Consider the following 16,807-nt stretch of genomic DNA (forward strand, 5'->3'; position numbering starts at 1 on the left):
GACATCAGATTTGAGAATTTATAGAAAGTAATGGAAAAAAGGAAGAGGTACTTACCACTGATAAAATTCCTAACACTGTGGTATTAAGTACCACATTTTATTTCCAGCAAGATTAAAAACATTTTTGCCAGAAGGAACAAGCCTTTTTGACTTTTCAGAAAGTCCCTATTCCTTCCCTAAATCTAAAAAGATAGCAAACTTCAGGAATAAATGGACTAGTGCCATGCAAGCCTTAAAAGACAAGGCAAAGAGACCTGGATGGAAGAATGCTCTAACAAAGACAAAAAAAGACTCATGCAAAAGGAGCATTAAACCAATTTTGTTTATCCATTAACATAGATAAACATATTTCACACATGACATCTTTCTGTTCTTCAGTATGATATCATACATTGCCTGTGATGATTTAGGGCACAGATCTTGAGAATTAATGTTTATTTAATTGGTAATTTTGAATATAATACTGATTTTTAAGCTGTGTCCGTCATTATCTTTGAACAAGGACACTACATATTATATGTTGTTTGGTAAGCTATGCCTTAGGTAAGTCTTCTTCCATGTTTTAGCATATTTTGTTTATATGCAAAAAGATATCCTACATTAATATGTCACTTAACATGTAAAATATAGTTACCTAGTATGTTAGCATTCTGCCTTGTAGGAATGTATTGCTTCACAGTAATCTATATTTTGTTCTTTCAAGATATAGTATGACTACAGTCATACTGTTGCTTTAAACGGTTTGCATATTTAATATCCAAGATGGCTCATTAATAGCCATTGTCACAGTCATAGTTTTCTGTTAATAAAAATAATTTTTCTTTTCTACATTTAGTTTGAGATATCTCACTTGTTTAAGCAATAGAAGCCTGTCTAGAACATTTTAGAAACTCATGTTTAAAAAAAAAAAAAAGTTGTGGCGTCATTCTCTGACTTTGCAAAGCACGTTGGGGTGGCTTCTGGGGTCGAGATCCCTCTTTGGTGACTGAAAAGTTGAGCTGAAGAAGGAAACAGTGAATTTACTTGGTTTACATACTCTTCTCAAAGGAAAGCTCATTAAATGTCATACAACATGTTTACATACATTGTTTTAATCTCAGACTTATGTTTTTCATTAGAAGAGTAAACAAACCAAACTGTGAAGTTACAGAAGGCTGTGCAAACAAGCACAGCATGATAGGTATGACTAAGGATGCTACCAGTGCCAGCCTTATGTGTAGATCATGCTTGGAAGTGTGTTGTTATGAATTTATTTATTTATTTATTTATTTTTAGAGCAATGAAATATATTGCTTCATTACTTTAAAAATAAATAAATACATAAAATATTTATTAGCCAAAAAAAATAAAATGTTGGGCCTTGCTATACCTAAGGAACCCAGGGATGAGGTGCTCCATTTGACCATTCAAGTCAAGCAATGTGAGGATAGACTCATGGAGCGAATATCTCACAATGTTCAAACTAGTAGGTGCAAAAAGTCAGCCATCAGAATGTGGTGTCTGCATCAATATGATATTGGTGCACTCAATAAAGGCTACATGTTCCACTAAGACTATTTTTGTGTTGTGGCTCAACATGCACATGGCAGAGCAGCATTTTGTCATCAGTAAGTGGCTCTACATGGTGTATACAGCAGTGCAAACTCTGTAAGTATTTTGACATCCTAATTACTCATAAGGAGCTGAATTGTATGCTATTCAACCAATCCAAGATGAAGGAGTTATTCAACAAGCTATAATATAATCATGCAGACTAGGTGTAGACTTTCCCTGTGAATTTCAAAACCTATTGAAATACAGCCACGGAAACTTCTGTACACAGAAAAAATGTCAGGGCTGCAGTTGCTCTTATACATGTGTATGTGCAACAGACCCAAATCTATGCTGTTGCTGCTGTTAATAAACTTGGCCAAAAAGGAGAAGGGTATTTAGACCCCATTTAACTTTCTATGGTTTGCATGAAGTGCTAATTGTAGAGCTCTACAGGGTGAATAGAGGCACACTACTGGAACTTTGCAACCTTTGTAATCCACAATTGAGAGCAAGGGCAAACTGAGAGGAACCAATACTTTAGGAGACTAAGAATGTGAAGCATTTGTAATATTAGCTACAGGAACGTTTCAGAGGCCAACAGGGGATATGCTGTGGGTGTCCCAGGCATCAGCATCCAGAATCCTCAATCAATTCCTGAATGCTATGCTATAACATGCCAGTGATTATATAGAGTTTCCTCACATACACAAGGACAAAGCAGCAACTATACAGGATTTCTACCCTGAGGCACATTTATCTGAAGTCCTAGGTGCCATAGACTGCATGAACATTGAAATCAAAACACCAACTGGGGAACAGGGAAGGGTGTACATAGAAAGGGCTTCCACTCCATTAACTACCAGGTCATATATAATGCTAAGGGAATCATCCTGGATGTCTGTGTTGCCAACTCTGGCATTTACCACAAATAATATATATAGCACAACTCCCAACTCTATCACAGGTTTTCCAGGGGTGATATCCCACAGGGTCATTTGCTGGGGCATGCAGGGGATGCACTAGAGCCATGACTGATGATGCCCATCAGAAATGCAAAGACACTCAATAAAGATTGCTATAACGAGGCACTCACTCAAACAAGACATACCATAGAGCATGTGTTTGGGCTGCTGAAGTCATGGTTCCAGTGTCTAGATACATCAGAGTGAGCCCTGCATTACAGTCCCCATACTCATGCTGAAATTTTCACTGTCTGTGCCATCCTTCACAATATTATCCTGAGAAAACAGCTTCATCAGGAACACCAAGGGTAAGGGATACACATTCCACCACCACTGTCAGGGTCACCACAGTCAAATGCAAGTGAAGAGTCAGAGGGGGATCCAGCAGCTTATGTGGGTGTTGGTAGACATACGCATGCACAATATGCCCTCTGTCTGACCAACAGGCAGCAGATAGCACACATGCCCACCACCTAAGGGTGTAAAATCTGCATCCTATGCACATACATACAGTAACATTTATGCCAGGCAACAATTACAACTGTTACTTATCCATGTAATGGCTGTGTACTGCTAGCATCACACAGAATCACACTTGTAACTGCTGGACTATCAAGGTAAGTGTTGAACATGGAATATGACAATAAATGTCTAAGAACACAAATGAATGGCAGATGCTTGCATACTGTTACCTGCTGATGCAACTAAGTATAAGGTCTGTGATACAAGGTTGTTGTGTTTATAAAATATCACACTCACACACAAACTAATGTTTAGTCCAAAACAAAGAATATGAATGGAGTACTGTATTGTTTACCACAAAAATACCAGGATGACTACACAATTGCAAGAGCAAAACTCTTGAAACCCAACTTTTGCTGTGGCAACACACAAATAGTACTTGGTTCACCCACCCCCAAAACAAAAGGAAAATGACAGTTCATACAATCCAAGGAATAACACATAATGCACTTGTTATAAATGCTTTCTACACGATTCTTACAAAATGTGTACACATTTACAACACAAAAGTCAATTGTATATGATTGCTAGTCACCTCTCACTGTGGCCAGAACTCCCCTGGTGGTGTCTATGGGCCATCTTAGAAGCATGACACCCCTGTGTCATTGACAATATAGTACTTTACATTTACATGGAATAAGATGGAAGACTGTAAGGTAACCAGTTTTTACAATAACACTTGCAATGACAGTTAATAAGACTATATACATATGTGAAAATCAATGCATGCCAAAATGCCTATGCCAAGATTAAACTATAATACACATACAGATAACAGTTTAACAACTTAATGCATATATATATATATATATATATATATATATATATATATATATATATATATACACATAAGACTTCTTTGCAACATGTTAACAAGTCAAGCATGTCTTGCAAACTGCAAGTATATCTTACTATCATCAGAAGCCTTCTGTGAGGGTAAATAGGGAATATCACTTCTCTGTGTTTTACAAATGCACAAGTCCCCTCACCTTCAAGTTCCCTAGCAAAACAGCTACCTTGTTATGGTGTAAATTCAAGCCTCTAAGCACGGGAAGATGCAAAGGAGGTATAAACCTATTAGAATTACTGAATCCCAAACTTTTGTCTTGGTGTAGCAGATGTAAATATAGTGTAGATGCTACCTCAGTGTTTGTTGCTTATGGATTGCAGCTGTGAATAATGGGTCTATATTATAAGATTGAAAGTGCATATGTGCGAATACGTAAAAGTCGACACATAATGCAAAAAAAACTAAAAATAGCAAATTTTTCCCTAGGGAAAAAACATAGCCGTTCACAAAAAAAAATATTTAATACCATAACCAGGTGGGGGGCTCTGCTCCCCACACCCCCTAACTAAATATGCCAACTCTGAGATTGCATTATAGGGAAGGAAAGGGCAACTCCATGAAGTTGGCCAACTATCTCCTTGCCCTACAACATATTCATCAAATCGCTTAAATGTGATTCGATGAATATGTGTCACTGTTTCCGTATTCGCTCAGAAGCATTTTCATGCTTCTAATATAGACCCGTGAATGATGTGTGGGAGGGAGAAGGAATACACAACAGCAATTCAGGCTCCTTACCTGCAGTGGATGTGTCAGTCAGGATGAACTTACAAAGTGTTGAAGTAATTGTAGCAAGCTTTGAAATGGAAGTGAACGGCACACATTTCTCAAACTGTCCTTCCTTTAATGAAGACTGTATTTTATTGTCATGTAATATTTCATACATTTTAAGGACATTGATACAAAATGCCCTATAGACAGCATAGATAAGAGAAGACTGAACATAATATAAAGAGACGACAGAGCTGCACTGGTGCAAACAAGACTCATGGTTGTGTGATCCTTCATTGCACGTAATATGTCAACAACACTTGCATAAACATCTGAGAGTGTACAAGTCTTATATGCTTGTATAATACTGTGGTGGAAATGGGACTTGCTTATATGTACAATGATTTTCATTCCTGTTGCAAAGCTGTTTCTGTGGCAAAGAGAGATAAGGTACCTTTATTGTGTTTTGTAGGTTCAATAATCTGATAGTTCAAGTCCAGACTTATGTAGAAATCTGTAATGTGTGTTAAAATGTATTTTGTAATTTTTTTTTATAATATTAATGGTTGCATGGTATGTGACTTAATGCAAACATGGTGAAACCATTAACCATATTAAATGTAATGTTATGTGACTTGTATGATAAAAACTGCATAAATTCCAGTTGTGAATCCAATGTGTCTGTAGTACACTTTCTAAACATGATGACACACACCATATATAGTATCTTTAGATCATGGTTCAAATCCGACATTTAGCTTTTAATGGTGAAACCTAATAAACACTTGTTAGAAGACTGCATGTTTAGTTTTGCCTGTCACGTCTGTGCATCACTTACCTTCACACAAATATGGTCTAATGACCCAGGCAATAAGCAGAGATTGCCAATTTCAAAAAAGATACATTGTTACATTTTTTTTTTGCTTTCCATTGCAACATCGCTAAGCACCATTGCACTATGGTCAGCAAGCTAATACAACACCTGCAGGTCCAGAACACCTGCAGACAATAGGCAGACAGTTCTCAGTTTCAAAAAGGATACATTGATGCATCTTTTGTTTATCATTGCACAAACCCACTAAGTGCCCTTGAGTGATGGTATACAATACCTGCAGGCCTAGAACACCTGCAGACACCAAGGAGACACTTGTCAATTTCAAAATGAATACATTCTTTCATGTGCTGTTTGCCACCATGCAAACACGCTAAGCAGCATTGGGCAGCGGTCAGCACACATGCATAGTAATGAATGTGAAAATATACAGCTGTTGCTTAGTTGTTCCTGTGGCAGCTGGTTTAAGTTTAGGGTTATAATACAGGTGAACTTGGGTTCTAATACAACAAAGTCTAAAGTTGTATTACTGATATTCCAGTTTACTTTATATAAAAATTAAGATTAGAAAAATAATTACACATAGAAATACCTATATTGAGCTTACACAAGATATCAGATATGTATTACATGTGCAATTGTGTGCATCAGTAGAACTATGGTTCTACAATTAAACATTTATTTTCTGAACATCCATGGCACACGTACATGGTTAAATACTCAACTCTTTAAAGTATATGTGTAAGTAATGATCAGGTCTGACAACCAAGGTCTCAGTTGCAATGACCACTCTGCACAGAAAAACATACTTGTAGCCCAACCTTATCTGTAGTAACTGGTATGAGTTATTGCACACATTATAGGTGAGCCAGGGTTCTAATCTTGCACACTCCCAATTGTATTAATGCGTGTCAATTCAATTTTAAAAAATAAAGAACAATGTAAACATAGTTATAAATAACAATAATTGTGTATAGCACTAGAGCTCATATGAATTATATGTGTGACTGAGGGTATGCTGACAGTTATGTTTCTGCAATTATAATCATCTTTTCTGGCCTTGGATGTACTTCATATTTCAATTATAGTCATACACACATGAATGTATAAAGCAGGGCCTTGTCAGACCACACACATACAGTGCATTAACCTCTCACTCTGTTATGTGCATATTTAATTAATGATCATATATAACAAGTATTTCTTCTGTGGCAAAGATAAAAAACACTTATGTGGAAGTGTGCATTGTGTCTATTTTATATAGGTTTGAATCCCACATTGTACTAATTACTTTTATCAAGGTGTAAAGACACAAAAAATGTGTTAGGTCATAAAATTTATACCCCTAATACTTGTCTACAAAGTTAAATCAATTAACAGTTACAGCAGCATCCAAGCCAAAAACTAATGGCAACTGTCACATTACCCTTCCTGTTTCATTCACTGCCTTCTTCTCAGTTTGGCACAGTTACTCTCCACTTAACACCACGCAAATGCAGCTAGCATGGTTGTTTCATTTTGCACACTAGCTGTAAAATGCAATATCTCGAACCGATGGGAAAACACTCTTGCTGTTGGACCTTTATGGACATTGCATGAGCTAGAATGGAAGGTGTCCAATTTAGGGCTCAAAGATGGGTTATAGAGGAGTCCAGAATATTCATTCGACACCTTTAACAGGACACCTGGTACAGTAGGCTGCTGCAAGGGGAACTATACCAGACCTCATTACAAATCTGAGGCTTGGATTAGTCTGGCCAAGGCTATCTCCAGTGCTACTGGCATTCTAGGCCCTGGAAAGAAATGCAGACAACACTATAACAACCTGAAAAGGCACAAGCAGGTACAACTCAACCAGTGGCTGGATGAGTTTAGGACTGCTGACATCCCATATTTGTGTAAGTATACAGTTAAATATAATTTAAATTCGATAGAAACCTGGATATAGGCAAGACTGGTATGCATAATGCTGTTCTGGTTTGCCCCCTTTTTCTTTTACAGCTGCCCAGGAGATAGCAGCAAACAGAGATGCCCATGCTGATCATTTGGAAAGCCTGAAAAAAGCAAGGGGCATGTATGTAGCACAAAAGAATATTATTTTACCTAAAGTGTTGCTCTTGTATACAATAGGAGCAAATTAAGCATGCATATCTTAACTGCAAAATCATGCATTCATGCTTCAGTCTGTAGCTCAAGCTAACTATAAGTGTCAATTGTAATCGTGTATTCAGATGTTGTGAGTTCAACTCCCATAGGTAACAAATATGTAGTAAAAACATTTAAAAATATTACATAATAATTTCAACAAAATTGGCATACATGCCATGCTGTTAAATAAATTTCTGTATTATTTGATCAATTATATGTGCAATATATGCATATTGTAAGGATTACTTGGAACAATCATCAGTCATATTTTGTAGCTGTTAAAAAGTATACTTAATCTAAAAATAAAATTATTTTTATTTATATTATACTTATTTATTGTATTTCATATATGATGGTACTAATTATGTTTTTTTGTCTCTGACCCCACCCATTATCTCTGATTTTTATAGGTGTTGTCACAACGTTCTAATATCATCCATTTCTGACAACTCACAAAGCAATTTATAGCACAAGCAGGGAGACTTGTGCACCCCCCAAAAGCTGTTTCACCAATATCACCAATATCAAGCACATCTGAGACACAACCTGGAAGTACTGCCTCTGCAGCCCCTGCACTACCTGGGCCCTCAACATCAGGTAGCATTACGCTGACAGCTGGTGCAGTGATATACTCTAGGAGTATTGGCACAGGTGACTATATTTTCATCCTCCAGGAGATGTCAGGCCTGGTGCATGAGGTCATGGAAACCACTATTGGTGCACACCTCAGCCAGACAGAGAAGATGCTCACAGGAATGCTGGGCAAAAGAAAATGTCAAGCACTCCAACAGCAAGCTGAAGAGGAGGATGTGATGACAGTTCTGAGGGTGAGGACTAGATTCTCACTGATCCCATGTTTAATGGGTATGGGCATCTGATGTCCCCTTCATATCCTCAATCATGGTGACCCAAACCTGTTGTGTCCTTCACCATTCCCATCAGTTGTCTTGTTTTCCATGTTTCTCTGCATCCCATGCATAGCTCTCCACTTTGCACATATGTCTTCATGACACACTTGATTTGGTCCAATTGGCTATCCAACTTTACTGCATTGTTGTCGCCCTTCTTTGCTGAGGTGACAGTGCAAATTCATCCAAAATTCTATGCATGCTCATTTTACGCTGCAGAAGTGGATAGCTATTGTTCTTTCCTAATTCCCTTTTGTACATTCCTATATTGATTTCCCTTTGTTCTTCTTCCTGCTTGTACTCCATTTCACCACTTTCCTATCTACCCCATTTTCACACAGAGATGAGAAACCACATTCATGTTAGACACTCACCCCAACATATTCTCAGCAAACAATGATGCTATCATATTCCATAAACTGAAACATGGCAGTTTTAAAGTCAGACATATATGGTGTTGCTAGTGTTACATTACATAGTAGTCATCTTCTATACCTAAACAGGTGTAATGTTCAAAGCAGGCCCAGTTTACTGTTATGTGTGCATGGTTGGTGGCACTTTATGGTCATTTTATTGTTTTTGGAATTGCTCTTCATTTCACTACCATTTAGGAGAACATTTAACATAGCCCCATGCACCTACCATCCTTTTTTGTCCTATGGCCATATGACATCCTTCATGTCAAATATGCATACACACATCATGAAGCACAGTCCTCCCATGATCCTCTACAAACAATTTCCAGACCACTGCATGTTTGATTGCGAATTTTGTCATGGTGTGGTGCACATGTCCCATAGAGACAGTTCCAGTATGTACTGCAATCCAACAAATATGCACATACTATCAATAGTCTTACTACCTTCCATCATATAAATGTAGGCAGTTAGTTTTAAATGGCATAATAATGTCTAGGATCGTATGTGATGCTGGCCATTAGCCTAATAATGTGCTATGACTGTATGACCATTTGGCATGTCAATGTTGCTGTCATTAATATGTGCTATGTTGAGGTATGGATGTACAGTATGGCTACAAGAGAGTATTACAATCTGTGATGTGAGTTAATGTTTTGAGGGCCGCTGCTGTCATTTCATTACATGCTCTTTCTAGAACATCTGTAGTAATATGCCTCCTGAGAACAGTTGACATGCTATGATACACTTTCATGCATATTGTTGGCTTATTAGGACATGTGTTGCAGTAGTGGAACAGACCAGCATGCTATACAGTTCTCATTCCACCATCACACTGACACTTGCAGTATGGCAGATGTGTGCATGTGTCTACCTACCATCATTAAATGCTTTGTGACATGCATCAATATAAATTCATATTGATTACATGTGCACATAAGTCTTGTTTCATCCACATGTTGTAATCTTGTGATATACACAACAATATTGCATGTTTTGATTCAATTGTAAACTTGTGGAATTCATGGCATGTGCACCAGAAGGATTATTGAGGTGTTCAGCAGCACCATTGTGTATCTATTAGCATTTGTTTTAGGAAATGTTCTGCAGGAGCCACAAACAACTGATCTGTAATGTGTCCTTATATGGCATCAGGCACTCAAGCACAACTTTCACATGAAACACATATAGGCATATGTTGTGCGATTGATGTAGTTACACAACACTAGTACAGTTGTAGGACTGTGTGAACAGTACTATTATGTGGAATGTGATGCATGACCAAGATTGCATTTGGAGGTCATTTTACTGATCATTTATTTCAATAAATTTGAAAGGTTGAGGGGACTACATAACTAGGCAGAGAGCAGTTTGTGGATTCCACCAGACATATTCAACTAGAGGAAATAGTCTGTTAGCTGACAGTTTGTCTTACACTTCAACCCTCTGTCGCTACTGGCCATCAGCCAAAGTATACATACAAACATTGCTCAGTTTTTATTCTCAGTAGGGTGGATCATCTGTGTGCTCTCCATGGCTAATAACACAGAATCAATGGGCCCTGACAACATCACAGGTTGCCTATAGCATGCCTTAAAACCTGACCTAGCAGACAGAGTTGGATCACTACTTTGACACAGCCTCCAGATAGCCTATGTTCTCACAGAATGGTATACAGCAACATGCATTGATCTGATCGGGGAAAAACATTGCCTGATGAATGGAATTATAGATCCATATTCCTGACTTTCCTCATCTGTGAGGTAAACCAGTGAGTCATCATGGACCTTATCAAATAGGACACAGGTAATGTCCCAACTGTGTACCAAACCCATGTTTGATTTGTTAAGGGTATGTCATGTCTGTTAAATCTGTTTGATGTCTTCAAGAAGGTTACCAGGGGCATGCACAATAAAAATACTATCATCCTGCATAACCTGAGCTGGCCAAGGCCTTTGACACAAATCCACACTCAGATATTATACAGAAACTGTCTCAAGTGGGCATGAAAACCTATGTCACCAAGTGGATAGACAACTGAAACATATAAGTGACAGATAATGTTGAAGAATGTGAAGTATCACTTCTATCTAGAGTCCAGTGACCAGGTTCGTACCTCAGAATTCTGTACTAGGCCCTTTCCTGTTCAGTATCTAAGTCTCAGAAGTGAAGACTAACTTACACATCCTTTGTCTAACCATCTTTGGGGAGGACTGCAAATTGTGGACAATAATTGAATCCAAGATTTGTTTGGTATAATGCAGACAGTATTAACGCATACAAAGGATTGTTGCCAGAGCCATGGAGACACAGTAGATGAACAAAAATCATTGGGAGAGTACCTCCTTTATGAATGCAAATACGCAAGCTAATTACAGTATAGACAGAACACCCCTATGAGCCAACCAAGTGGTACGTGACCTGGCTACTCAGCTTGACAGTAAGCAAAACCTCCACCAGCATGTGCCCACAGTGGAGACAAATTCCTTGTACATAGCACAACTCCTTCTGAGTATGTGCCGGACATCCACATCATAGGGCATTATAATCCCATTTTTCTCAGCACTCATCACACCAATAATTCAGTACAATGCATCCTTTATTGCAGGGATGAGTTACTCAAGTGCATCACTTTTGCCACAGTGAGCTCCCACACATCTTATCAGTCATACCTAAATATTCCCTTTGATGCATAACCATTAGAAGTTGACAGTACAGAACCCCCTTCAAGGTGTTATACAAGATGCATACATGATATGTGCTCCTGTGATGCTCACAGTAATAGCATAACTAATCAACAGCATTGAATGCATCATGGGTTACATTCATGACAGTGTGGATCGTGGCATATATATGCCATGCAAACCTGTCAACTAGCCAGGACTGTTCATAATTTAATCTACAGGTGTAACAGTGTCCCTCTTAACACCTCTGAAAGATATCAAGTTTTGAGGAAGGTGTGCTTGATTCCCCTTATAGATTACTAACAAAACATAACAGTTGTAGAAGTATGTTCTTGCAGAATCATGTATAATAACTCACAAGCACATATTTTATGTCAGTGACACAGATTAATGGTGGTATTATTTTGGTATTGTCCATGATTGTGCGTCCTTCTGTCTACTGTTGTACATTAACCTGTTACTATACATCCCACTTGGTTGAGACCTCTGCTGACATTACATTCATATTCAGGCAACTCATTTTGCATATCTTCACAATATGTACCTCACCCCCCTTGTATATACCATCCTTAATAATTGTTCTCTCCAGTGATCATGTCAGGATGCTTATATCATGGAAAATCTTTACCATCGATATGTCACCTTGTGTGACAGTCAAAATATACAATTAATTGCATAATGATATGACTATACCCACACAGCAGGTGTAAACAGCAGTATATAATGTAAAATGTAGATATGTGATTACTGTTCATGCTACAACTGTCTTGTCTTTGTTATGTACATACATTGACATGTTGTCATCTGCTGTACATTACCGTGTTTCACATGTTCCGTGTTCATCGCTACAATTCATGTGTGTGTCCCCTTTCAATACACACACTTCCCCTGAATAAGTATTTATGATGCACTCGATGTACCCTTGCTGATCACCACCAAAACTTTATTTCAGTATGCCTAAAATAGGTTTGCACAGTACTCTGCACTGACTATACTTTCATATAATGTGTTACAACTGTTCACATCATCTTATATTAAACCCTGGTAGTCACTGTGACTCAGAATCCCACAGAACTAGTTTGCCTGTAGGTAAACGGGTTTGCATGTCTGCAGGTGTTCGTGGTTCTTTACATGGCTTCCTGACAGGCAACACCGTTGCTAGCCATGAACCCTTGCATGATACACAGCATGTATATGTAATTAGCACTGCTGCTCACCACACAAACATATAAAGTCTGTGTAGTCTTCTCGCTATGCCTACACGGAGTTTATTGAATCCCCAAGATTGTTTTTTTTTTTTTTTTTCATTTTTTTGTTGTTTTTGCTTTTAATCAAAGATTTCAACTGTAATGACTGGCCTTACTGATCGGATGTATGTTCGGCTTGGAAGTCTAGGCATTTCAAAGTAGCAACATTATGGACAGAAAGGAAGGAATGGTGTGGGACAGAAAGCAATGAGGTAAACAGTATTAATAGCATTATTGTTATTTTTTTCACTGATGCTGATAATGATTGACTACATATTTTAATTTAGTTATAGCTTTGTGATTTATGTGGAGCAGCTTTGAATACGTTGATGTATTGTACCTCTGAGTAAAAGGTTGTCTGTATGTGTGGACTAGAAAAGATGAAAATTATTACATGGCCATCAATGTACCTCTCAACCGTTTAGGTTTTTGCCTGCTATTTTTAGTCTGTTCCTCATAAAAATGTGTGGTTTTCTAGCAAATCATTGTAAATTGACATTACGAGATAATAATAAAACTTTTGAGCTTCTAACTTTAATTTCCTTTAGAAAATGCATACTGTTATTCTAACATCAATCTAGATTTATCATATCAATATTTATACTTGGTTGGGTTGGGAGGGTGGCCTAATGGTTGAGGTGTTTGCCTTACAAACACAAGATGCAGGGTTTGAGTCTTACAAGGGATAATTGGCTAGGCTTAAAATGGCTCACAAGGGCAGTTAGCTTAGTACTAATCTATGAACCTACACTTTGTCCTTGATAATATTAATCTCCTCATGATTTTCAGTTTTGTTGTTCTGAATTCCTGAACTAATAGGTTGAGAGGTGTGGCCATCGGACCTAATTACTGTAGCTTCTGGCAAGGTGACATTCCTCTCAACTCTTCCTTATTTTGGCTCAAATTTTTGATTTGTCCATCCTAATTAAGGTAGTGGCTTACATCTAATAAATAATGACAATAATTGGAGATACAGACTTCTTTTGCTACAGAAAATGCACACTACTTCACATTTTTGTTCTGTCAGCTAATCATGTTAATAGTGCTAATATTTCTTTAAATTGTGTCCTTGATTTTTTTTTGGATTTGTCCCTGATTCCAGGGGTGAGAGGTTGAGAGCTATTGGTCTGGCTGGGCGAAAGTAACTGATGTTCACAGAATCATAGGTAAGCACAAGGCTAACTGGCCTTGCAGGTCAGTTTAAGTCTTGCCAGTTTCCCCTTTTTTTTTTTTTTGCTTGAAATAATCTACCCCATTTGGTTATAGACTGGCCTTACCCATACTCTAGTCAATAATTATATATTATCCCTAATGAAAATAACTGCGATCATATCATAAATAATTTGAGTGGACCCAAGCATGGGATAAAGCATTGAGGAACTGCGTCTGTCCATTATTAGTACAGAGACAGCCCTGGGATAAATGTTCTGTTTCCCATCCATAGACGTAATTTGAGTTTGAAAATGGATGGAGATGAACTTTGTTTTATGTGGATAGGGAGTCTGTTTCACAGCAGTGGTATCCTCTGCAAAATATATCTGCCCTCCAAACAATTTTGTTGATGTTACAGAAGAGGTTTAGATTCCTACATTTAGTACTTCTTATGCTATTCAACTTGCTGATGTGCTGTAAATCCATCAGATATGGGTAGGAGGGTGTCTTGTATGCCAGACACAGGTCACTTCACAGCAGTCTGTTGGATACCAAGTATAGTGACAGTGTTTTGAGTTGATTATCTCAGGCATGTTGTTTAGGCCTTGTATCCTTTTAGTAATGTATCTCTGTGGGCATTCCAGTTCAAGTTGTTGAATGTGTCTGAGCAGATACATGCCAATGAGGGCATAATATTCAATGATTGGCCTAATGAGGGCTGAGTAAAGGGGGGAATGATATCATAGATTTAGACACAATCCCTTTTTTTATAAGCTGTGCAGTATAGAAGGACTTTTGTAGAACAATAGACACATGTTGGCCAAACGTTAGGTCACTGTACACATAAGTTCCCAAATCCTGAACAAACTGTTTCACTTCTTAGTGACGTACATTAAATGTGGTAGATCCCTGGGGTAGATGACTTCCCAAAGTATACAGTAATTTTTTTTTATTTTATTTCAGACCATGATTTAGACACCAGTTATTATTTGAGACAAAACTTCCTGCATGATGGCTAAGTCATTTGGGGTTCAATGGTTGTTACTAGCTTGAAATCCTCTTTGAACTTAGTCACCCAAAGCCCTTTGTTGTTGGTTTTTACTTCAGAAAAGAAGATGCCAAACAGGAGAGGTGCCAGCACAGAACCTGGGACACTCCACTGGTGACTGGTCTCTTTGTGGAGGTCACTTTCCATATTATGTTTATCTCTGTCCTATCTGTGAGCCTATTAGCAATCCAGTGGTGGACATAAGGGGTTATTCACATTTTAGTTAGTTTTTCTACTATGTCTGTGTGGGTAATTGGGTCAAAAACTTTGGTCACATCAATGTTTTTTGCCTTTGCTCAGTTTTAAGTAGTTATTACAATAAGGCTTTGTAGGACTAATGTGCATTTGACAGACGTAAGGTGAACTACCCGATATACACAGACAGCGTAGGTATAATTGTCAAGCTGTGTGTGGAGGAACGTAATTACCTATCTGCTGATGTTTGCTTATTATTCTGTCATTACAAGACTAGTATGATTTGTATGAAGCAAATTTGAATATTTTAATTTGTAGCAAATATTTGTTTGAAACAATGATGAAAGGAATTACATGGCCATCTTGTTTTATCACAGTCCAACATCTGAATCGTACCCTCCTCCAACAAACATTCCATTAAGACACTGCATGGCCTCTCCTTTTTTTAATTTCTCCAAATCATATGGGTTTCTAATACCATGACAAGAATGGACCCCATTCCTAAGTCAAAGCTCAATTAAAGTTCATGAAATTATTATTGTTTCAATCTTTGATGTCAGCCAAGTGTTCTTCGCAGCACCTGCAGTGTGCCCAGTAAAGACTCCTTCTGCAATACATATGGAGTTACATATATTGGAAGCACATTTAAATGTAATTGTAGATTCTTTTTTTAGAAGACCCATTGCTCCTACTACTATTGGAACTACCTGGGTATAGATTCATAGGTTCATAAGTTCTCTTTCTTCCACATTGCTCTCATTTCTTCCTACAAATCAAGATATTTTATGACTTTGTGTCTCTCTGTACACAAGACACTGTAGTCACTGGGTGTAGCAATTTCAATGATCAATGCTACTTTTTTCTTCTTTTCTTGGACCACTATATCCAGTTTTCTATCATCTGTCTTTTCAACTGTTGGTAATGGATGATGCCATGTGATATAGACTTCATCATTTTCTATGATGCTTTGTGGCTCATGTTTCCAGTGTTTTTCAGTCACTTCAATATGATAATGTTTGCACAATCCCCAAGCAACAGTCTTGCCACATTATTATGCCTTTCAGTATACAGTGCTTCTACCATTAGTATGTCGCAACCAGCAACTAGATGTGCAACTGTTTCCAGTTCTGTTTTACAAAATCTACATTTGTCTGTTTCTCCCACAGTGTCAAGGGACTTTATATACCAATGTGTATGTAGCCAACTGTCTTGTGGTGCCAATATTAACCTTTCATCTCTTGGTTTGAATTTGCCTCTCCTTAACCATTCCTGCATTTGTTCCTGATCAGCATGATGTTCTTCCAGAAGTTTTCTATACTTGCAACTACATTTATGCATTTTCATAGGTTAATAGGGTCATAGGTAGGTACTAGGCTATCGGTTCTGGGGCCTATACATGACCAGCCAAAAAGGTACCCTGGCTTTTGCAAGCCAAGAAAATTATTTTCCTGTGCCACTGTCGAGCAGAGCCACAGAGGTGATCCCCGGGGTGAAATTCCTATTTCCCATTCAATCATCAAGATTTTTCTTGAAGAGTGCTAATGAGGAGCTTTGTTTGATATAGATAGGTAGTTTATTCCAGAGTATGGGAAGTCTCTG

Source organism: Protopterus annectens, chromosome 3.part1 (assembly GCF_019279795.1).
Source record: "Protopterus annectens isolate FY-2018-M chromosome 3.part1, PAN1.0, whole genome shotgun sequence".
In the NCBI taxonomy this organism is placed as follows: Eukaryota; Metazoa; Chordata; order Ceratodontiformes; family Protopteridae; genus Protopterus; species Protopterus annectens.